This window comes from Zalophus californianus, chromosome X, assembly GCF_009762305.2.
Source record: "Zalophus californianus isolate mZalCal1 chromosome X, mZalCal1.pri.v2, whole genome shotgun sequence".
Classification (NCBI taxonomy): Eukaryota; Metazoa; Chordata; class Mammalia; order Carnivora; family Otariidae; genus Zalophus; species Zalophus californianus.
The window spans coordinates 51,510,167-51,535,925 of NC_045612.1; positions in this window are offsets into that span (position 1 = coordinate 51,510,167).

Genomic DNA, 25,759 nt, shown 5'->3' on the forward strand with positions numbered 1-25,759 from the left:
GGTCAAGATTTGTTCATCTCTAACCTAGAGAATTTTGAGCCTCAACATCCTCATTCTTAAAATGAGAAGGTTGGATAGAAGATGGTCTCTGTGGTAGCTTTCAGCTCTAGCATTCTATGATATTTCCCTTCTCCACCTCCTCTTCTTCCCTTGGCTTGAAGCAGACCACTGAACTTGTTTTGTTTTGTTCTGTTTTGTTTTGTTTTGTTTTGTTTTGTTTTGTTTTTACACATAATGTATTATTTGTTTCAGGGGTACAGGTCTGTGATTCATCAGTCTTACACAATTCACAGCTTTACCATAGCACATACCCTCCCCAATGTCTATCACCCAACTACGCCATCTCTCCCACCCTCCTCTACTCCAGCAACCCTCAATTTGTTTCCTGAGATTAAAGTCTCTTATGGTTTGTCTCTCTCTCAGGTTTCATCTTGTTTCATTTTTCCCTCCCTTCCCCTATGATTGTCTGTCTTGTTTCTCAAATTCCACATATCAGTGAAATCATATGCTACTTGCCTTTCTCTGACTGGCTTATTTTGCTTACCATAATACCCTCTAGTTCCATCCACGTCATTGCAAATGGCGAGATTTCATTTTTTGATGGCTGCATAATATTCCATTGTATATATATATACCACATCTTCTTTATCCATTCATCTGTTGATGGACATCTAGGCTCTTTCCATAGTTTGGCTATTGTGGACATTGCTGCTATAAACATTGGGGTGCATGTGCCCCTTTGGATCACTACATTTGTATCTTTGTGGTAAATACCCAGTAGTGCAATTGCTAGGTTATAGGATAGCTCTATTTTCAACTTTTTGAGGACACTCCATATTGTTTTCCAGAGTGGCTGTACCAGCTTGCATTCCCACCAACAGTGTAGGAGGGTTCCCCTTTCTCCACATCCCCGCCAACATCTGTCGTTTCCTGACTTGTTAATTTTAGCCATTCTGACTAGTGTGAGGTGGTATCTCATTGAGGTTTTGATTTGGATTTCCTTGATGCTGAGTGATGTTGAGCACTTTTTCATGTGTCTGTTGGCCATTTGGATGTCTTCTTTGCAGAAATGTCTGTTCATGTATTCTGCCCATTTCTTGATTGGATTATTTGTTCTTTGGGTGTTGAGTTTGAGAAGTTCTTTAGAGATTTTGATACTAGCCCTTTATCTGATGTGTCATTTACAAATATCTTCCCTATTCTGTCAGTTGTCTTTTGGTTTTGTTGATTTTTTCCTTTGCTGTGCAAAAGCTTTTTATCTTGATGAAGTCCCAATAGTTCATTTTTGCCCTTGCTTCCCTTGCTTTTGGCGATGTGTCTAGGAAGAAGTTGCTGCGGCTGAGGTCAAAGAGGTTGCTGCGTGTGTTCTGCTTTAGGATTTTGATGGATTCTTGTCTCACATTTAGGTCTTTCATTCCTTTTGAGTCTCTTTTTGTGTGTTGTGTAAGGAAATGGTCCAGTTTCATTTCTGCATGTGGCTGTCCAGTTTTCCCAACACCGTTTGTTGAAGAGACTGTCTTTTTTCCATTGGACATTCTTTCCTGCTTTGTCAAAGATTAGTTGACCATAGAGTTGAGGCTCCATATCAGGGCTCTCTATTCTGTTCCATTGATCTATGTGTCTGTTTTTGTGCCAGTACCATACTGTCTTGATAATCACAGCTTTGTAATAGAGCTTGAAGTCCAGAATTGTGATGCCACCAGCTTTGCTTCTCTTTTTCAACATTCCTCTGGCTATTCAGGGTCTTTTTTGGTTCCATACAAATTTTAGGATAATTTGTTCCATTTCTTTGAAAAAAGTGAATGGTATTTTGATAGGGATTGCATTAAATGTGTAGATTGCTCTAGGTAGCGTTGACATCTTCACAATATTTGTTCTTCCAATCTATGAGCATGGAACGTTTTTCCATTTCTTTGTGTCTTCCTCCATTTCTTTCATGAGTATTCTATAGTTTTCTGAGTACAGATTCTTTGCCTCTTTGGTTAGATTTCTTCCTAGGTATTTTATGGTTTGGGGTGCAATTGTAAATGGGATCAACTCCTTAATTTCTCTTTCTTCTGTCTTGTTGGCATATAGAAATGCAACTGATTTCTGTGCATTGATTTTATATCCTGCCACTTTACTGAATTCCTGTATGAGTTCTAGCAGTTTTGGGGTAGAGTCTTTTGGGTTTTCCACATAAAGTATCATATCATCTGCAAAAAGTGGGAGTTTCACTTCTTCATTGCCAATTAAGTTGCCTTTTATTTCTTTTTGTTGTCTGATTGCTGAGGCTAGGACTTTTAGTACTATGTTGAATAGTAGTGGTGATAGTGGACATCCCTGCCGTGTTCCTGACCTTAGGGGAAAAGCTCTCAGTTTTTCCTCTTTGAGAATTATATTCACTGTGGGTTTTCCATAGATGGATTTTATGATATTGAGGTATGTACACTCTATCCCTATGCTGTGAAGAGTTTTAATCAAGAAAGGTTGCTGTACTTTTTGTATTTAATTTTAACATTGGGATCACCTGGGGAACTTTAAAAAAATACGGGGTCTCTCTCCCATTGACTTGAAGCTAGCTTAAATAGTGGGCACTGAAGGGGTGTGCTTACTGAAATGTCACTAAAATATTTCTTAGAATTACTGAAGAACCAACTCAAGGAGGCCAGAAACAGAGGTAGCTGCAGAGAAATATCAGGTGCATTTCATGAATCTTCTTTCTAGGGCAGTGCTTTTTAATTTTAATGTCTACCCCTAAATCAGTCAGCTTTGGACAGAAGAAGATAGGAATGACTACTTTATATACAGCATCATTTTCAGAAAAGGGAAAATTCTGAGCTAGGCAGCTGCCCTTCAAAGTGTTTACTATAACCATCAGGGTGAAAATGAGCATGGAACTTGCAATAGAAGAATATAGAGCAGGAGTCGTGCCTCCTTTCAATTGAAAGCTTGTTAGTTTAGATAACTATAATCATGCTAATATATAATCTTATTGCTTCTTTGTTTCATGTGTTTCCTTTCAGATATTTTTAAGTGCTTAATTTAAAAAAATCTAACAGTACAGAACAGTGTACAATGAAAAGTAAATCTGCCTTCCACCCTGGATTAACCACTTTGCAGTCTTCTCAGGTTCTCTGCACAGAGATTCTACAGTTAAGTCTCTCACACTTGGATCTTTGCAAAGACCAAAGTTTCTAGATCTGAGTTTGATGCAACAAGACAATGTCATTTGGAGAGTTTTCATAATCATATTATTATGGAAAAACTTTCCAGGAAATAAATTGTACACTATCCATTTGAAATGGAAACTTAAGTAGATCAAATGAACATCATAATACCACCTTACACTTGTATTACAGGACTTGAAATTTTGCAGAGCACTTTTATATGCATTATTTCATTTGATCTTCCTTTTGATTCTGTGAACTTCTGCAGGCCAGATATTTTCCCCTAATTAAGTGATTTCTGAGGTTCAAAGAAGTTGATTTGTCCCATAATCATGTTTCTCACCAAAATAAAAGGACTTCTCAGGGTGCTTTGAATATATCATAGGTAAAATTGAAATATAATGAAATATTCATTTTCAATACTTCTCAGGAGCCCTCTTGTCCCTGACTGCAAAATCCTACTTGGATTACTCCTAAGGCAGGGTGTACAACCCCTTTCACCAATTAAAATATTCCCTGGGTTTTCCCAGGCCCAACTACTATGATTAACTTACCAAGCTCGGGTAATGATGACAATAACTTGCAATTAACTAAAATTTTCCAGTTTACCATGGAGCTTCATGCCCAGGCAAGTATCAATTCATTCAACAAATATTCCTGCTCTGTGCCAGGCACTGTTCTAGACACTGGAGACACAGTGGTACACAAGACAGGCAAGCTCCCTAATCTCAAAGAGTTTACATTCCATTGGAGGAAGAGAAACAAAGAAGAAAACAAATGAATATGAATTTTGGATGATGATGAGCACTATAAAGAAAATAAAACAAAATGATGAGTGATATGACAGAGAATGACCTTTGCAGGGTACTCGCTACTTTAGATTAGAGATGTCCAGAAGACTCTGAGGAGTCGGTCTTTGAGCTGAGAATTGAATACTAGTCCTGGAGCTATGTATGCTCTTTGCTAGCTGTGTGAACTTCAGGCAAATTAGTTAACTTATTTAAGTTTCAGTTTATTCCTCTGTAAAACATGGGTTATAGAAAGTAGTATAATAATGGTATCTACCTCATGGTATTATTTTGAGGATTTAAGTGAGGTAATATAGAGAATTACAAAGTTTAATACTTAAGTGCCCAACAAAGATTAGTGCATAGTTATCCGTGATTTCACTTTGTCCTCATAACAACCCATTAAATTGGTGTGGGGATTATTAAGTTTATTTTTTAGTTAGGAAAATTGATATTTAGGGAGATGAAATGATAATGGGTCACTCAAGGAAAACTTTTCCAGATTATCTATTTGCAGTTAGAGAGTTCTAGCAATCCTATCTTTGAGATACTTTGATGGACTAAAGACCGGGGAGGTTTGGGGACAGGCAACCATTTTATGTTGTTCACATCAAAACAGGCCTTGCTATCTCATTTTCAGACTTCTAGAAAGATATGAAGCAATCATTTTAATGGTCTCTAAAAAGAAAGCATTAGTATAGGGGGTCAGTGATACTAAATATTATAGGTATAAATCATCTTCATTAGGTTAATTGAAAGTGTGCTCCATCACCAGCTCCTGAATAATAAGTAATACTCATTCATTAAAATGGATACTCTCCTGTAAAACTCCACCCTATTTTTTGCTTAGCCTAGTACATTTCCAATCTAATAGAGTTAGAAAAAATTAATTTGCATATGCTCAAATCATTACATTTTTATATTCAACAGTGTCTGATATATAGAATCTATAAAACTTGTGTTATTACAAACTGATAGGTTGTGATGGTGCATAATAAAGTCAACCCAATGTTCACAGGAATGATTCATAATCCTAGAATAAAAAAACCAAACTCCTTAGTGAAATAACCTCTCTAAAGGGGAACGTCGAACTTGTCTTCCTATGCCTACCAGAGAGCCAGTCACAACATTCCTATCAGGGCCCCTAGAATATGAAACCCTCTTCAGGACATAATCTGAGGTCTACCTTCATCCATATCTTTAGCAAAATGAACAGGAGTAGGCCAGATGCCCTGTCCCGAATAAGGTCAGGGGCCAATGGACTGATGGTTTTAAATTACACTATATATTGCAAAGATTGTCCCTTTTGTTGTCATTCCACTTAATAGATAACATGCAGTGTTATTATGTGCCAGCTTTCATTTGGGGCATTTTATGTGGATTAACTAATTAAATTCTCACAGCAATCTTATAAAGATAAGTACTATGTATTAGTTTGTTAGGATTGCCATAAGAAGGGGTGCCTGGGTGGCTCAGTCATTAAGCGTCTGCCTTCAGCTCAGGTCATGATCCCAGGGTCCTGGGATTGAGCCCCACATCGGGCTCCCGGCTCCGCGGGAAGCCTGCTTCTCCCTCTCCCACTCTCCCTGCTTGTGTTCCCTCTCTCGCTGTCTGTCTCTCTATCAAATAAATAAATAAAATATTTTAAAAAAAAGGATTGCCATAAGAAAATGTCACAGAGTGGGTAGCTTAAATGACAGAAATTAATTTTCTCAAAGTTCTGGAGACTAAAATTTCAAGTTCAAGGTATTGGCAGGGTTAGTTTCCTCTGAAGCCTCTCTACTTGGCTTACAAGTGACTGCCTTCTTACTGCCTGTTTACATGGTCTCTCCTCTGCACATGTGCACCCCTGGTGTTTCTTCCTCTTCTACACTGTCATATTGGATTAAGACCCCACCCTAATGGCCCCATTTTAACTTAATCACTTCTTTAAAGGTCTTTTGTCCAAATGAAGCTACATTCTGAAGTACTGGGTGTTAGAACTTCAATATATGAATACAGGGGCAGGGAATAGGCACAATTTAGCTCATAACATAAGATTATTATCTTTGCTTTAAAAATGAGGAAAATGAGGGGCGCCTGGGTGGCTCAGTCGTTAAGCGTCTGCCTTCAGCTCAGGTCATGATCCCATGGTCCTGGAATCGAGCCCCGCATCAGGCTCCCTGCTCTGTGGGAAGCCTGCTGCTCCTTCTCCCACTCCTCCTGTTTGTGTTCCTGCTCTGGCTGTCTCTCTCTCTGTCAAATAAATAAATAAAATCTTTTTAAAAAATGAGGAACTAGGAGATGAGGTATCTTGTCCCAGGCAACACAATAGTAAGTGACAGGGCTAAGAATTGAACCCAAGGAATTTGGCTCCTAAATGAATAGGCTTTTTACTCACTACCTTAGGGTACAGTGTGTGCCAGGATGGTGGGGTTCTCTGACCCCCTCCCTGAATACTTCCTAGTAAACTGGTTTCTCTGAAGTTTTTCATTCTATGTAGAATGGAGACAGCCTTTAACAGTTATTACTGTTTTTATTGTTATTTTGAAGTGGGAGAAGGGGAGGGCAGGATAACGTTTGTTTACCCAGAGAGTAGTTTATACTGAGTAGACATTCCCTGGAAGATGACATCTCTGAGGGACAACCCCATCTTTCTTGTATCATAATTGCCTCCATGTGGGATACAACAAATTCTGTGAAAAATAGAACCAGGGAACCTTGGCTTCTCTCCCAGGTCCCCAATGTCAAATCTCCTAAGACCTCTTAGTGGCTGGGTATGTTTCCACATTGGTCTTACTTCCTGTTTTCAGTAAGGGAAGAGAAGGGAAAAAGTGAGGACAAGCCTTATCAGAGCAGACCATAAAGGTGGCCTGAACCCCTGAAAATTCTGCTCTAGAGATGACATCATGGAAATCTGTCTGATATGATAGATCATATCCTGCCTTGCTTTTTAGAGTTATTTGAGCTGATTATTACCAATTTGGTCTACCTTCATCCTTTCTGAAGAACTGTTTTAAATAAAATGTTTTCTTTTTCAAAATGGAAGTAGGAGGTTGAAGAACAATATGATGAAATTTGCATATGCCATAACTCTAAGTCTGCTTTATGCAGGTATTCCAGCACTGATAAGATGATTCTGAGAAATATTTGTCAGTGGCTTCTAAGGGACACATACATTCTTCCAGGTTTGTAGGATAAATCCACGATTATTAAGTGTTTTCAAACCATTAAGTCCTTTTAGATTTCTAAATGCTACACCTGAAAAGATTTTAAAATGGCCAATTTTCCATTGACTTCTTTTACAAAGAAGTCAAGAAATTAAGACATTACAATTAATAAAACCTACCTATTTGTTAGCCTTAGAACTGGCTTTTTCTAAGTTATCCTCCCTTTGCCACTGATAAGAAATGACCAGGTCAATTTATTCTTGAATGTTCAAGCTGAAAGAATATTAGAGATTACTTAGCCCAGCTCCTTCATAAACCACTGGAAAACATTTAATAAGCCCCAGTAATGTGGAGATGTTTTTTCCTTGTTGTCCGCTGTCCTTCCAAAGCCTAGCAAAATGTTTGGCCTATGATAGGTATTCAATAAGTAGTTTCAAATGAGGAAATGATTAAATACTCTTATGGCTGAAAAAGACCTTTAAAAAGGCTATATAATTAATTTCCCTAAATTTTTAAAAGCCATATAAAATCCTCTACAAAATACACATTTATCCTGTTGCTGAGGGCTATCAAAAAAGGAAATTTTACAAACTCTGTAGTAGAGTATTCTAAATACTAACGACCTTCACTGATCAGAAATCTCTCTCTGATAGATTCTCTGTCCCTCATTTGCACTATTCCCAACTTGCTTATTTCCTTGAAGGCCAATGTTCACAGTTGCCCTTCTGTCATTTTTCTCTAGCCTGGATAAACTTTACCATTTTAACTTTTTAGTATTCTTCTTTGTTCTCTTTTTAGGACTTCTAAGCTTTTCTTAGTCCCTCTTAAGTACTAAAATCACTCTGAATGTACAGATGTCAAATATTAAAATGATCACAAAAATGTAAATGGGACTTAGATAAAATCTATTTCAAATACACACAAAAATGATAAGGATAAGCCTATTTTCTTCATTATAACAGTACTCCTGAATGGACAGGGGTGTTTGACAAGAAGGGAAGAGGAAAGAGGAAAGATTTTTTTCTGTTTTCCTCCATTTTCCCATGTGAATTTTTTTCGGTCTCCCTTACAGTCTATACCTGACAATTCTCTAGGAGACTGCTATTTCCATTGCATTGTGGTACCTGTTAGCTGAACTGCAAATTGTCATTTTCTTTTTTGGGAGCACTAGTAGGACTGAAGAAAAATCAAAAAAATTGTTTCTAATTATTGCAGTACAAAAGCTGACCAGAAACATCACAAATCCAACCTATTTCTCACTTGAGTGGCAGATCCTCAACATTGCGGGCTGCTTTCTTGATTAGCAACAATAGTTGATTTTTAAGAATATGCTTTGACTGGGGCGCCTGGGTGGCTCAGTCATTAAGCATCTGCCTTTGGCTCAGGTCATGATCCCAGAGTCCTGGGATCCAGCCCTGCATCAGGCTCCCTGCTCAGCAGGAAGCCTGCTTCTCCCTCTCCCACTCTCCCTGCTTGTATTCCCTCTCTTGCTGTCTCTCTGTCAAATAAATAAATAAAATCTTTTAAAATAAATAAATAAATAAGAATATGCTATGGTTTCCCATAATAGGATTGTAGATTGTGTGTGGGTTGGTGGGAAAAAGGTTTCATACTTTAATGAGAAGCTGTCATAGGGTTTTTATGTATTTATACAGCTTGAATGCTTCAAAAAATTGAATTTTTTTACATTTAAATTTTGTTAGTTAACATCTAATGCAATATTGGTTTCTGGAGTAGAAGTCAGTGATTCATCACTTACATACAACACCCAGTGCTCATCACAACAAGTGCCCTCTTTAATACCCATCACCCATCTAGCCCATCCCCCATGCTCCTCCCGCCATCAACCCTCAGTTTGTTCTCTGTTAAGAGTCACTTATGGCTTATTCCCTCTCTCCTTTCTTTTTCTTTTCCCCCTTCCTATCTGTTCATCTGTTTTCTTTCTTAAGTTCCACATATGAATGAGATCATATAGTATTTGTCTTTCTCTGACTGATTTATTTTGCCTAACATGCTCTCTAGCTCCATCCATGTCATTGCAAATGGCAAGATTTCATTCTTTTTGATGGCTGAATAATATTCCATTGTATATAAAAAGTTAAAAATAGAACTACCCTATGATCCAGCAATTGCACTATTTATCCAAAGAATACAAAAATACGGATTCGAAGGGGTACATGTACCTGATGTTTATAGCAGCATTATCAATAATAGCCAAACTACAGAGAGAGCCCTAATGTCCATCAGCTGATGAATGGATACAGATAATTGAATTTTTATTTTGTTTTTGTACCTTTAGTTCCTAAGCCTCAACCCATTCTTATGGGAAAAAAAATATAAAGCACAGCTTGCTAGCTAATGCACACAGTGAGATGGCAGTGTGGACACTGTTAGTACTGGGTAGTTTCTTGGCATTTTGGTTCTTTTGAAAACATTATTTGTGATGTTTTCCTATCTCCAAAGAATAACATCAAGTGAAAATGAAAATAGGTGTAGTCCTGTGAAGCTGCAAAAATGTTAAGAAATTGGTTTTTCACTCTTGTTTTTTTTCTTTGTCAAAACTATACATGCACAAAGATTAAAGATTCAAATGATACAACAGAGTTCTATAGTAATAAAATAATTCTATAATGTCATATACTATGATTCTATAATATCATGAAAAACAATGGTCCCTTGACCTCCTCCATATCTTATATATTGCTCTATGGACATAACTTTCATTTATTTTAGTGTTTTTTTTAATATTTAATGTTGTAATGTGAGTAGTCTAAATCAGCATTGTCCAATGGAAGTATAATGAAAACCATGTAGGTGAATTATAAATGTTTTAGCATTGTTAAAAAGTTTTTAAAAAGTGGGAGCCTGGGTGGCTCAGTTGGTTAAGCGACTGCCTTTAGCTCAAGGTCATGATCCCAGGGTCCTGGGATCGAGTCCCACATCAGGCTCCCCCTGCTCTGTGGAGAGTCTGCTTCTCCTTCTGCCTCTGCCTGCCACTCCCCCTGCTTGTGCTCTCCCTCTCTCTCTCTGTCAAATAAATAAATAAAATCTTTTTTAAAAAAGTTTTAAAAAAGTAAAAAATATTTTACTTAATTTTCCAAAATATTACCATTTCAAGACATACTCAACATAAAAAAAATTAATATTTTACATTCTTTTCGTTTTCATACTTACCTTTTGAAATCCAGTTTAGTTTACATTTACAGCACATCTCTAGATGTTAAATTTTCATTAGAAATGTTTGATCTGTGTTTAGACTCCCTGTAATTTGAAAAAGAAGATTCACATGTTCACATTTTTCCAGACACAGTTAAAAGTTTTCCAATAGCTGAATTGAGTATAAGGTCTTTAAATTTTAATGATTAAAATTAAAACAATTAAAAAATTAACTAAAAAAATTAATTCCTCAGTTGAATTAACCACACTTCAAGTACTCCATAGCCACATGTGAATAGTGCCTATTGCACTGGATAATGCCGGTCTAAATAATGATTATATTGTTTCTTTGGTAGTTACTAGTTTTCTACTAATACCCTACTGTTGAAAATAAGATTTAACTCTTTTATTATCCCCAATCTAACACAAACATGTAAGCAAACTCTTCCTGTTTTCCTATTCTTCCCTAACAATTATATCACTTGATTAAATCAACATTTATAGTTACTAGTTGTCTTTGTTTTTTCCCTTAGTTTTCTATATATGTATTCTTTCCCATTTAAAAATCTTCTTTAATACACTAAGATATATTAAGTGTTCTATCAATTTTATTTTCTTGTGAAAAATCTCTCCTATGGCCTTTAGAGTAGAGTATACCAAGACTGCCTGTCACCATCATTCTGGGAATTCCCTTCGCTTCTCTTCTAAGTTGGAGTCCATGCCATTTTTATTACCAGTTTTCCTCTTCCTTGGTTTACTCCTCCACTGTGGTAGAAGATATGCCCTAGTTATTTTCTGGAAAAATGTGCATGGGAAAGGGGGGCTTTTAAAAAAAATTATTTTAATATAGTTGACACACAATGTTACATTAGTTTCAGGTGTACAACATAGTGATTCAACAAGTTTATACATTATGCTATGCTCATCACAAGTGTAGCCACAACTGGTCACTATACAACACTATTACAATATCATTGACTATACTCCCTATGCTATGTCTTTTATTCCCATGACTTATTCATTCATGGAAGCCTGTACCTCCCACTCAAAGGGGGATATTTTGTGAGATTTTTCAAGTTTGAAAATGTATTTTTTATACCTTCACACTTGATTAACAGTTTATTGGGTATTGCTTTCTAGGTTCAAAATAATTTTCTCTTAACAATTTAAAGATTTGTCCCATTATCTTCTAGCTTTTGATATTGCTAATGAGAACCGTTTCTTTTGTCATTCTGAGTCCAGTTAATTCTCTCAGAAAGTTTGTAGGATTTTTCTCTTTGTCCCAGGTATCCTGAAATTTCATAGTGATATAATTTATCAGTGGGAACTTTCAATCTGAAGATTGATGTCTTTTAAGAGTGAGGACTTTTCTTGATTTATTACTTTAATTTTCTTCACTACATTTTTTTTCCTGAAAGTTCTTATTATTCAAATGTTGGACTTCCTGTAATGATCCTCTAATTTCTTACCTTTCTCTCCCTTTCCTATTATTTTGTCTTTTTACTCTACATTCTGAAATATTTCCAATGACTTTGTTTTTAAAACATTCTATAGTGTTTTTATTTTTGCTATATTTTTAAATTTCTGAGATGTCTTTCTTATTACCTGAATGGTATGTGTATGTGTGTGTATAAAACTTGTTATTGTTTCATGAAATTTTTTCATATTATATATCTCACTGCATAGTTTATTTCTTCACAGTTCCTTTTTTCTCAATTTTTATATGTGCTTATTTGTTGTTTTGGTCTCTGTCATTCATATTAGAGGTTTTCCTCAAATGTTTGGTCATCCTTGGCTATCTATTCGTATTGAAGAATGAGAAACTAAAAAGCCAATTATAAGCTCTAAGCTGGCATGTTTCATTGTAAGGTATTCTGGTTGAGTAATCTCTTTGGAGAAACCCTGATTTCAGTATTTGTAGGTCTTTTCTGTTATACTGGTTAGATTTACAAAAAAAAAAATAAAAACCCCTCAGATTTGCTGCCTAGATAATGATGTTTATGAGAGATGAGGAAGGGGAAGAGTGCAGGGGATCCCAATATTCCATTAATTCTCCTGTTTTCAGTACAGTACCCAATCCTCAATTATAATTGGTGTTCCCTACCCAGAGCCTCTATTTACCCTCTACATACAATAAATTCTCAATCTTCTGTCAGGTATGGGAAGGCTGGTTCTTCAGTACATTGAGAAGAAAAGGACACTTGGTAAATCTAATTGTTTCTTAATGTAAAGTTTGACAATGTAAATTGAACTGTTTCTCTTTCCCTATTTCCAGTTTAGGATTAGGCTTTCTTGAGGTTTCTAAATCAGGTATTACTTGTTTATAAGCTTTCCACCACCCAAAATTTTACTCCTTTGGTCACCTTTTGTGTTTACTTTTTATTGTAAGTTTATGCCTTTTGAAATATCCTTATAATTTTTAGGAGAAATTATAAACTAGTATTTTCCTGTAATCTGCCATCCTTAATTTGAAATCTTACTTGCCATTCTTTTGTGTTTTTGTAAATGTCATTGATTTTCCTAAATCCCTAACCCATTTTTCCCTTCTGTGAAAAATTTCTGCAAATCCCCATCTGCCATGGTAATATCTACCATCCCATCGTTATAGTGGTGGTGCACAGTGAGGAAATAATTTCTGGGTAAGAAAAGGTGGCCAAACCCTCTATATACATAATTAATACTAGGCAAAATTAAATGGTTTTCATATTGCATTGAGTTTTTCTATATATATATATATAAACAGTATAGATTAAGAGGGGGAAAGCAACAATAGATGCTAAAGTTGCTCTAATTGCATTCTTTTGAATAAGCTTTTAATTTATTTTTATCATAAATAGTTTTCAAAATATCACCAACAAGCTTGACCTTAATAACTCTCAACTATTGCAAAAACACTTAGGTACTATAATGATAGATACTTTTTTTCTTTTGCTTGTCTACTTTAGACTGTGGAAAGAGTAAATCTGTTAAGAGCCCAATATGTTTTTTGCATCTCCCCACCTTTGTCTTCTGTAATTCTAAATCTTTTTATTTCTAAAGCTGTAGAATTTTTATTTTCTTATTATATAGTGGTCTATTTTATGCCTTCCCCATAAACTCTACTTGCTAGATCTCCAAAGTAGACTTATAACACATTAAAATGAGTTCACTATATTATGTGCCACTATACCTTGATATTATGGACATTTGGTTGATTATTTCAGTAAAAAGTGTAATTAGCCACCAAGCTGACCCCATCTTCTTTCATATAACCTAAAATTCAAGGTGAAAAAGATGAACTAATACTGCCATGATTTGTTTAAAATTATTTGAGTTGTCAAATATTATCTAGGAGAGAGTCTGGTGCTGAGCAAGAGCTCCAGAAATCAACCATATTGTGTCCAACATGTCTTATGACCAGTAAGACAAAGCTTTAACTTCAGGTAGAAGTAAACTATTTTTCATGGAATTTCTAAAACACATCTACAGGAATAGTGGTCTGTTTTGAAAGAAATCATGAATGCCATGCTAATCTTTGAAGTATATTACTGTACTTGTTTTAAAAGTTATTATTTCATAAAAGACTTGGAGAATTCACAATAATATTTCAAACACAGTCCATCGTGCACTTTGCACCCATTGACTATTCCATTTTTATCTATACCAGAGTCAATAACAAGTATGACTGGGTGTTATATTCATGGACCTACAAGGTGTTGGTTCCCATAAGTGCACTGATATATAGAAAATCTTTCAAAAGTTTAATCATATGTCCAATTTTATCCCTAACTCTAGGTAGACAGACCAAGAGTTGGAGGATGGAGGGTGGTGGTAGGGGTGGAAAAGAGTGCATTTGCTAAACTAATGCAGACTGGATTCTTGGCTTTTATTGCTTATCTTCTTTCAGCAGTAGCCTAAGTTGCCTTCAAAGATTGCAATTTATGACAATGGGACAGATAGGAATATATCCTACCTATACTTTTTAAAAAGTACTTTAAACAAACTGAATATAACATACACTATAATACTTTTCAATAACAAAAACAATGAACTTAGATTTCCAAAAGTTGATGACTGAAAAATTATGGTTCAGGCAGTAAGTTCCACAGCCATCAGTCAATTGGTTTTTCTAAGGTTAACTTTTCTTTAGTCTGATCCTCAGAACTGAAAAGACAAAGAACTCCAGGGTGCCTGGGTGGCTCAAATGGTTAAGCATCTGCCTTCAGCTTGTCATGATCCCAGAGTCCTGGGATCAAGTCCCACATCGTGCTCCCTGCTCCTTGGGAGCCTGCTTCTCCCTCTGCCTCTCTCGCTCTCTGTCTCTCATGAATAAATAAATAAAATCTTTAAAAAAAGGACAAAGAACTCCAGTAACAAGGTCCAGATAACAGTCATCATCTTGCTAAATGACTCACTTTAGAAGTTATGAATATACTTTATCACTGTACTGTCATGTCTTACAGAACTACCTCTGAAAAACAAATAAATGTCTGGGTGGCAAAAGCCATTGTTTGGGGGTAAAGTATCTTGTGAAAGGTCCATGGTTTTCAGATCAATGCCAAAACAGATGCACAATCACACCATCATGCTAACCACTGTGCTATGCCACAGTGAAAAGTATTCCTTGTAACAAATGCCACATCAAGAAAGGGGGTCATTTTACAGAAATTGTCTATAGAAGATACACACAAAAGAATAGAAAGAAAAGAGTGCAGAGAAGCCAAGTTCTCAGAAATGTTTGATTTCCCCCAAACAGAATTTAACCACAGCCAAATCCAGAGTCCTGAATATGCTACTATACATTACAATAAAGACTGTGATTCTTCTATTTACCTTTTGGGAATCTTATAACATCTATTCTCTGTCATGAAAAACTAGTGAAAGTACACTGAAGGAAGTTTGCAGAATAAAGAAAGTTGTGTCTGAGAGGGGATTGTGAAAAACCAACAGGATATCTTTGGCTAAGTTCTGTTAGAACAAAAGTAGGCAGAACCTATCCCAGAGCCTGGTAGATACTAATTGCTCAAACAAGAAATAGAGAATGGTGGTGGGGGTGGTGGTGATGATGATGATGATGATAATGATATTAGTTTTACATAATCCAGCAGAACGACTTGGTCATATTATAAGGTAATCAATATAAATTTTTCTACCACTGTACTTTTTAATGCAGAATGCTCTGTTTTATGTATGAAATACTAGACTTTAATAATTGAGTTTTCAAAACAATGTTCTCACCACTCTCTTGACTAAATAATTAAATACAATATGCTAAGTAAAGCAGGTATGTTTTTGTGTAAATGAAGGGACCTGTAGTTTTAGTCAAAGCAGTTAAAGAGATGGAAGTACTATCTTATTTTATAAATTCCTTTTTTATTTTTAATTTTATTATGTTATGTTAGTCACCATACAATACATCATTAGTTTGTTTGTTTTTTTTTTAGCGTATGATAATTTATTCTGCTTCCCAAGCCCCAAAGAAAAAAATCATTAATATGGGCTCCTTCACCACCTCAAAAATCTATGGAAATGCACAACATCCTCCAGTCCTCAGTCCTGTGTCTATCCGCCCCTTTTACTGCCTGCTCTGGAGTACATCATTAGTTTTTGATGTGGTGATCCAGGATCCATTGTTTTCGTATAACACCTAGTGCTCCATGCAGTACGTGCCCTCCTTAATACCCATCACCGGGCTAACCAATCCCCCAACCCCCCTCCCCTCTAAAACCCTGTTTGTTTCTCAGAGTCCATAGTCTCTCATGGTTCATCTCTCCCTCCAATACCCCCCTCACTTTTCCCTTCCTTCTAATGTCCTCCATGCTATTTCTTATGTTCCACAAATAAGTGAAACCATATAATAATTGACTTTCTCTGCTTGACTTATTTCACTTAGCATAATCTCCTCCAGTCCCATCCATGTTGATGTAAAAGTTGGGTATTCATCCTTTCTGATGGCTGAGTAATATTCCATTGTATATATGGACCACATCTTCTTTATCCATTCATCTGTTGAAGGGCATCTCGACTCTTTCCACAGTTTGGCTATTGTGGACATTGTTGCTATGAACATTGGGGGGCATGTGGTCCTTCTTTTCACTCCATCTGTTTCTTTGGGGTAAATACACAGGAGTGCAATTACTGGGTCATAAGGTAGCTCTATTTTTAAATATTTGAGGAACCTCCACACTGTTTTCCAAAGTGGCTGTACAAACTTGCATTCCCACCAAGAGTGTAAGAGGGTTCCCCTTTCTCCACAACTTCTCCAACATTTATTGTTTCTTTCCCTGTCCAGTTTTTCCATTCTAAATGCTGTAAGGTGGTATCTCAATGTGGTTTTGATTTGAATTTCCCTGATGGGTAATGATGATGAACATTTTTTCATGTGTCTGTTAGCCATTTGTATGTCTTCTTCAGAGAAGTGTCTTTTCATATCTTCTGCCCACTTTTTGACTTGATTATTTGGTTTTTGGGTGTTGAGTTTGATAAGTTCTTTAGAGATCTTGGATACCAGCCCTTTATCTGTAGTGTCATTTGCAAATATCTTCTCCCATTCTTTGGGTTGCCTCTTTGTTTTGTTGACTGTTTCCTTTGCTGTTCAGAAGCTTTTTATCTTGATGAAGGCCCAAAAGTTCATTTTTGCTTTTGTTTCACTAGCTTCTGGAGATGTATCTTGAAAGAAGTTGCAGTGGGCGATGTCAAAGAGGTTATTACCTATGTTCTCCTCTAGGATTTTGATGGATTCCTGTCTCCCATTGAGGTCTTTCATCCACTTTGAGTTTATCTTTGTGAATGGTGTTAGAGAATGGTTGAGTTTCATTCTTCTGCATGTGGCTGTCAAATTTTCCCAGCACCATTTATTGAAGAGACTTTTTTCTACCGCATGTTTTTTCCTGATTTGTCAAAGATTATTTGGCCATAGAGTTGAGGGTCCATATCTGGGTTCTATATTCTGTTCCATTGGTCTATATGTCTGTTTTTGTGTCGGTACCATGCTGTCTTGGTGATCACATCTTTGTAATATAGCTTGAAATCGGGCAACGTGATACCCCCAGCTTTGTTTTTCTTTTTCAACATTTCCTTGGTGATTCCGGGTCTTTTCTGATTCCATACAAATTTTAGGATTGTTTGTTCCAGCACTTTGAAAAATGTCATTGGAATTTTGATCGGGATGGCATTGAAGGTATAGATTGCTCTGGGTAGCATAGACATTTTAACAATGTTTATTCTTCTGATCCACGAGCATGGAATATTTTTCCATCGTTTTGTGTCTTCTTCAATTTCTTTCATGAGTGTTCTGTAGTTCCTAGAGTATAGATCCTTTACCTCTTTGGTTAGGTTTATTCCCAGGTATCTTATGGTATTTGGTGCTATTGTAAATGGAATCGTTTCTCTAATTTCTCTTTCTGCAGTTGCATTGTTAGTATATAAGAAAGCAACTGATTTCTGTGCATTGATTTTGTATCCTGCCACATTACTGAATTGCTGTATGAGTTCTAGTAATTTGGGGGTGGAGTCTTTTGGGTTTTCCACATAAAGTATCATGTCATCTGCGAAAAGAGAGAGTTTGACTTCTTCTTTGCCAATTTGAATACCTTTTATTTCTTTTTGTTGTCTGATTGCTGTTGCTAGGATTTCTAGTACTATGTTGAACAATAGTGGCGAGAGTGGGCATCCTTGATGTGTTCCTGATCTTAAGGGAAAGGCTCTCAGCTTTTCCCCATTGAGGATTATATTCATTGTGGGTTTTTCATAGATGGATTTTATGAACTTCAGGAATGTTCCCTCTATCCCTATACTCTGAAAAGTTTTAATCAGGAAAGGATGCTGTATTTTGTCAAATGTTTTTTCTGCATCAATTGAGGGGACCATATGGTTCTTCTCCCTCCTTTTATTAATGTGTTCTATCACATTGATTGATTTGTGAATGTTGAACCACCCTTGCATCTGGGGATAAATCTCACTTGGTCGTGGTGGATGATCCTTTTAATGTATTGTTGGATCCTATTAGCTAGGATTTTGTTGAGGATTTTGGAATCCATATTCATCAGGGATATTGGTCTGAAATTCTCCTTTTTGATGGGGTCTTTGCCTGGTTTGGGGATTAAGGTATTGCTGGCCTCATAGAATGAGTTTGGAAGTTTTCCTTCTGTTTCTATTGTTTGAAACAGCTTTAGTAGAATAGGTATTATTTCTTCTTTGAATGTTTGGTAGAATTCCCCAGGGAATCCATCAGGCCCTGGACTCTTGTTTTTTTGGAGGTTTTTGATCCCTGCTTCAATCTCATTCCTGGTTATTGGCCTATTCAGGTTGTCAATTTCTTCCTGTTTCAGTGTTGGCAGCTTATAGGTTTCCAGGAAGGCCTCCATTTCATCCAGATTTTTCAGTTTATTGGCATATAGTTGTTGATAATAATTTCTACTAATTGTTTCTATTTCCTTGGTGTTAGTCACGATCTCTCCCCTTTCATTCATAATTTTATTAATTTGGGTCCTTTCTCTTTTCTTTTGGATAAGTCTGGCCAGTGGTTTATCAATCTTATTCTTTCAAAGAACCTACTTCTAGTTTTGTTGATCTGATCTACTGTGTTTCTGGTTTCTAATTCATTGATTTCTGCTCTAATTTTAATTATTTCTCTTCTAATGTGTGGCTTAGGCATCATCTGTTGCTTTTTCTCTAGTCTTTAAGGTGTAGAGTTAGTTGGTGAATTCGGGATTTTTCTATTTTTTTGAGTGAGGCTTGGATGGCTATGTATTTCCCCATTAGGACCGCCTTTGCAGTACCCCACAGGTTTTGGACCAATGTGTTTTCATTCTCATTGATTTCCATGAATTGTTTAAGTTTTTCTTTGATTTCCTGGTTGACCCAAACATTCTTGAGCACAGTGGTCTTTAGCTTCCAAGTGTTTGAATTTCTGCCAAATTTTTTCTTGTGATTGAGTTCCAGTTTTAAAGTGTTATGGTCTGAGAATATGCAGGGAATAATCTCAATATTTTGGTATCAGCTGAGACCTGATTTGTGACCCAGTATGTGGTCTACTCTGGAGAAAGTTCCATGTGCACTTGAGAAGAATGAGCATTCTGTTGTTTTAGGGTGGAAAATTTTGTAAATATCTATGAGGTCCGTCTGGTCCAGTGTATCATTCAAAGCTCTTGTTTCCTTGTTGATTTTCTGCTTAGATGATCTGTCCATTGCTGAGAGTGCAGTATTGAGGTCTCCTACAGTTAACATATTGTTATCAATATGACTCTTTATTTTGGTTAACAGTTGGCTTATGTAGATGGCTGCTCCCATGTTGGGGGCATAGATATTTACAATTGTTAGATCTTGTTGGATAGACCCTTTAAGAATGATACAGTGTCCTTCTGTGTCTCTAATTACAGACTTTAGTTTAAAATCTAATTTGTCTGATATAAGAATTGCTACCCCAGCTTTCTTTTGAGGTCCACTGGCATGGAAGATGGATCTCCACCTTCACTTTCAGTCTGGATGTATCTTTACGTTCAAAATGAGTCTCTTGTAGGCAGCATATGGATGCTTTTTATCCAATCTTTTTATCCAATCTGCAACCCTGTGCCGTTTTATGGGAGCATTTAGGCCATTCATGTTGAGAGTGATTATTGAAAGATATGAATTAATTGTCATCATGTTGCCTGTGAAGACGTTGTTTTTATAGATTGTCCCTGTAAATGTCTGTTGTATATCACTCTTGGGGTCTTTCTCCTTTTATAGAACCCCCCCTTAACATTTCTTGCAAGGCCAGCTTAGTGGTCACATATTCTTTTAGTTTCTGCCGGTCTTGGCAGCTCTGCATCTCTCCATCCATTCTAAATGAAAGCCTTGCCAGATAAAGTATTCTTGGCTGCATGTTCTTCTCATTTAGTACCCTGAATATGTCTTGCCAGCCCTTTCTGGCTTGCCAGGTCTCTGTGGATAGGTCTGATGTTATTCTGATGTTCCTCCCTCTGTACAGAAGGAATCTCTACCTCCTAACTGCCCTTAAGATGGTTTCCTTGGTTCTAAGATTTGCAAGTTTTACTGTTACATGCCCGGGTGTTGGCCTGTTTTCCTTGATCTTGGGAAGGGTCCTCTCTGCCTCTAGGACACAAATGTTTGTTTCATTCCCCAGATTAGGGAAGTTCTCAGCTACAATTTGCTCAAATACATCTTCTAGTCCCCTCTCTCTCTCCACTCCCTCCAGGATTCCAATTATTCTGACATTGGAACGCTTCATGGTGTCACTTATTTCTCTGATTCTATTTTCATGGATTCTGAGTTGTTTTTCCCTGGCCTCCTCTTTTCCCTTTTTATCTATTACATTGTCTTCCAGGTCGCTTATTCGTTCTTCTGCCTCACTTACCCTAGCTGTTAGATTATCTAGATTAGATTGGATCTCATTGATAGCATTTTTAAGTTCTGCCATTCAGCTTTCATTTCTGCCCTTAGAGACTCTATGTTGCCATTAATTGATTTCTCCATTCTAGCCATTGTCTTCACAATTGCTAGCCTGAATTCCATCTCCGACATCTTGGTTATATCTGAATCCATTTGTAAATCTGTGGCATAAGTCATAATCTGTGAGTCTTTTCTATTTTGTGGGTTCCTCCTCCTTGTCATTCTGTTGATGGGTGTTTGAGGGAATGTATAGAGTCCAAATTATTGACCAGAACCCAAGCAAGATGCACCTGTTTTCTTGGGAACTTAGGGTTGCTGGCCTCTTGTTTTCCCAGCCTGTCTTCTGTGGGAGGGGCCTGCCACGCTGTTACTCAGGCAACCCTGTTTGGGCGGAGTTGCCCTGCTCCCCTGTGGCAGGGGGTGGGCTCAGCAGGAATCAGTTTTTGGGGCTTTTGTTCTCTGGTGGCTTTCCGTGTCTCTTCCACAAGTCAGAGCAGAAGAGACTGTTTCCAACCCTCTGCCTCAGAGCAGAGAGACCACAGTCTGTTCTTCAGTGAGCTCTCCAGGCCACACTGTCTCTCTTTCTGTCTGTGTTGCTATAAACTGCAGCGTCCTGGGTTGTGTGCCCCTCCACAGTGCCCCCAGTCCTGCCTCCAGGTCGGAGCACGTCTCTGCCCTTTGTGCTTCTAAAACCACCAGCCGCTCCCAGTTCGCACGCGGGACCCCGCTGCTCCTTGTTTCTGCCCCGGGGTCTGCCCTAAAGTCCTTTCCCCGCTGCTACTGGTCTGCGAGTCAGTGCCTCATCCCCAGCGTGCAAGGCTGTTGCTCACCAGCGGTGTAGGATCGCCATGGACAGGCTTCCTCCCACTGCCATTTATTCTCCGATATCTGCCCGCGGAATCAGGGCTCCCCGCTTTGTACCTCAAAACCAACCACCTGCGATATTCTGTTTGTAGAGATCCGGATCTTCTTACACCTCAGGCTGGTTTCGTGGGTGCTCAAAGTGATCATAAAAATTTTTTAATAGAGAATGGGATTGAAGGATGCTAATCTTTTCCCTAAAACACATGTTTATAGCTTGTGCCTTATTGCTTGGACTATATCGCTGTACCATATTACCACCACCTGGTGGCAGCATACCTAATTTGAAAATTTGCAAGATTTTTTCCATTGGAACAATATAAATATTCCCTTAAAGGGCAATACTGTAAGACTAGAAATATGAAGGACAAAAAATATCACACAGAAATAGGTTATTGTGATCCCTTTTTGCCATTTACTCATACATTTATTTTCTTGGTTGCTAATCTGAGATAATTTGTCCTTGGCACATGTATTGAATCATAGTTTTCTTTCAAGTGCTATATAGATTTCCAAATGTTGGAGATAAGTTTGTGGGTTTGTGCTTATGGCCTATGAATGCTTTGATTAACTTGTTAATGAGACAGGGGAATCTCATTACATGAAAGTTTGTCCTGATGAAAAAAATCTTAAGTATATGATAACAAGTCTGTGCAAACAGGGCTTGTCCTGGGCAAAATGATGAGATATGTGAAACTTTTCTATGCCCTGCATTCTTCCCCCTATTTCAGTATCTCAGATCTCCAGAAGTCCTCTCTCTCCAAGGACCTGTTCTGGTTCTCTCCTCCCTGTCCAGAATATAGCTTCTCACCCACACTTTCCCTAGATCCTGACCAGGGCTTCTCTCACCACATTCTTCTAAGCCCCACTTTCAAATTGAAATTGATCTATTTTATATCTTCTCTTACCTTCTCTCAAGCTCTTCAAGATTTTTAATGCAGGGGCTCCTAATGTTCTATCCACAGCAATGGGTGTGTCTGATGATATTCATGTACATGACATGACTCCCATAAGGTATCAGGATTTCTGCAATTCTTGGTGCACCATCTGTAATTCTTGCCTACTCAAAAAAGCCTATCCACGTGCAAAAAAGAGGGATATTATATTATAGGGATATTCTTGAACCTGCTCTAATTTTATTTTTTTAAATAAATCCTTTAAACTGTAGAGCTTTTTAATCCACCATATTACTTATGATATCTCACAACTGACTGTGACATATCAGTATGTTAAGATATTTGAATAACACTGTTCTGGTCATGGTCTGACACAATATATTAACCAGTTTATCTGAGAATCAAAAGTTTGCTAAAAAATGTTGAGCTGGCTTCCCTTTATCTTCCAAAATAACTATGGTAACATGAGAAGGAAGAGAATAACATTTTGACAGGTTATTGAAAAAGATGTTTGGACCTTTTACTAGATTTTAAATAGTATCATGTAGTTTTTTAACCTACCTATGCACAGTGTCAATCCTTTGTACATTCCTCAGTGTTGGGTTAGTAGACATCTATTGGATACATTACCCAGCACATCTTTTCAAAGGATTGACCCATCTTTGATCTACATGATTGCAGGAGAAACTCCAAAGTTAGACACTGTAACCCCAACCCCTAGCCAGGCTTATTGTTGAACTAAGAGTAAGCCGAACCACTTTGGATATGGAAATAGGAAAGAAACCAGTTTCTTTCTGAGTGGATGAGAACATAGAATCCTGAACACTGAGGTTGCCATGTTCTTTTTTATGAGGCAGATAAAACCAGCAGCCAAACCTGGACTATAGAGGACAATAAAGAAAGCTCAGATGACATCTGAGTTCTCATTTTATTTTCTTCTTGAGGCCCAGTTACATTTCTGTCCATGTGCTCTGAGACACTCCTTTATCCTCATTATAATCCCTCTCTCTTTTTTTTCTTCAGCAACACTAAGTTGGCATTCCATTACTTTCAAACAAAAAATTCCTCAATGAGATAGCTGGTAACATAAAATTTCATTAAATGTATTTATAGTCCCTTTCTTAAGGGGAAGGATCACTTGGGGTGTGATTTTTAAGAATGCAATAAGTTAATTTTATTGTTCTTTCCCATTTTCTTTTCCTTGACAAAAAGTGGGGGAATAAAATGCAGATTACTTATCTGTTTACATTACAATTAAAGGTAATCTCTTAGAGGGGAAGGACTATGATTTTTTTTGCTTTAATCCTAAAGTGTCTGACATGGCACCATATACATGATGGAACCTTATAATTACTTCATCATAATGTTGCACTTGATTACAAAACAGATAAAACCTCAGTTGACCATGAACTTAGAGAAGAACAAAACAGAGGAAAAGCTGTGATCAAAGGAAATTTGACAGATTATATTTTCCAAAGATGGCTACAATAGCTCCCATCCCACATGCCCTCTAGAAAGTTGCCACTCCTTCCTCAAGATATGCAGTCTAGGCACCTGGGTGGCTCAGTCGGTTAAGCTCCTGCCTTCAGCTCAGGTCATGATCTCAGGATCCTGGGATCGAGCCCTGCATCTGGCTCCCTGCTCATTGGGGAGTCTGCTTCTTCCTCTCCCTCTGCCCCTCCCCCCCAGTTCATGCTCTCTCCCTCTCAAAAAAATAAATAAAATCTTTAAAAAAAGAAAAGGTGTCCAGTCTAGTTCTCCTTCCCTTAAATCTAACTGGGCTTGTGACTTACTTACAACCAGTAATGAGGTAGTAATAATGCAGCAGGATTTCTGAGGCTAGGTCTTGAACGGTGATGCAGCTTCTGCCTTGTTTGATGGAACAATCACTCTTAAAGCTTTCAGACACCCTGTAACCAGTCCAATAGCCCAGAGACTGCCACACTGTGAGGAAGCCCAAACCAGCCATAGAGAAGTACTGAAGTTGCGCAGAGATGCCCAGCCAACTCCCTCTGCTCCAACCCACCGTTGTCCAGCTCCAACCACTGTCTGACTGTAACTGTATGAGAAACTCCAATTCAGAACCTCCTAGATGAACGTTCCTGACTTCCTGACCCACGGAAACAATGAGAGGTGATAACAAGGTTTTTGTCTTCAGTCTCTACATTTTGGAGTGACTTGTTATATTTCAATAGTAATTAGAACAGGAAGAGAATTTGGTCCCATGCATTTCTTGGCTTTCATCATTTCCTGTTTTCTTGGTGCCATTCTGCAATCATTTAAGGGTTATTGACAAAGAAGCAAACAGACAAAAACATTTGAGGACCAAAACCTCAAAGCAAAGCAGATGAGAAAATGCATTATTCTTAGTTGTATTTTTTTTTCTTAAAAAGAAATCTATTCTTTCTTAAAAATAATTTATCTGGCCTTTCTTTGGAGCAACACCATTTTATTTAGTGCTTTCCATATCCATTTCTTCCATATGTGAAATGTGGTGGTAATGAGCCAGATAATGGATTTGGTGGTGAAATTGTTTTGGTTACTCAATGATTGTAAGTTTGTAGTGATGTATAATTACAAAGAATATGCTTATAGACAACTGAAGGGAAGGGAAAGGAAGAAGAGAAAAACCAATTTAGATTTAATAATGACTTATCCTGATAATCTACTGACTTAATAGCTATTGTAAGTTCTGATACTCATATGCCCCTTACAAAATGATTGACTCAAATAGCAAATTGCCCATGCAGGTCATGACCATCCCTCTTTGTAGGATACCATGTAATTATGCTCTGTATAACCAGAAGAAGGTGAAGGTCTACAGAGACATTTGCAGTGAGATTTGTGGATGAAATGGTGGCTTTACTGTAGGTGATGTTGAGCAATGCTTAAAAAAATTCCCATGCAATCTTCCAACTTTAGGAAAAAAACTTTATTTCCTTTTCATACTTTAGAAATTAAAATGCAGTTACCTACCCCCAACCTTAGCACTCAGAGGAAGTTATTTCATCCACTTGTTTCCAACACAGCAAGTTTTAGCCATATGACTCTGCATATCTAAAGAGTACATGCAAATTTTACTCGATATTTTAATTGTTTTTCCCAACCACCTGTGAAAGAAAACTTTGGCAGTCTAGGAAAATATATTAACTTTCTCTAGGGTCCCAGAACATGGAAGATGTAATTTGCCAAATGGCACCCTTGTGGTCTATAAGTTGATGCAGCTTCTCCAAGTGTCTAACTTTCCCCTGGGGAAGAGTGGAAACCTTTGGAGAAATTGGCTCATTAATAATGAAAGAGATATGAAGTTTACTCAATGAATGTAGAGAAGTGAAATTTGGCTCTTTTGGAGGCAGTTTGAGACTTTGTCTCTGATGATGCCTTTTCAC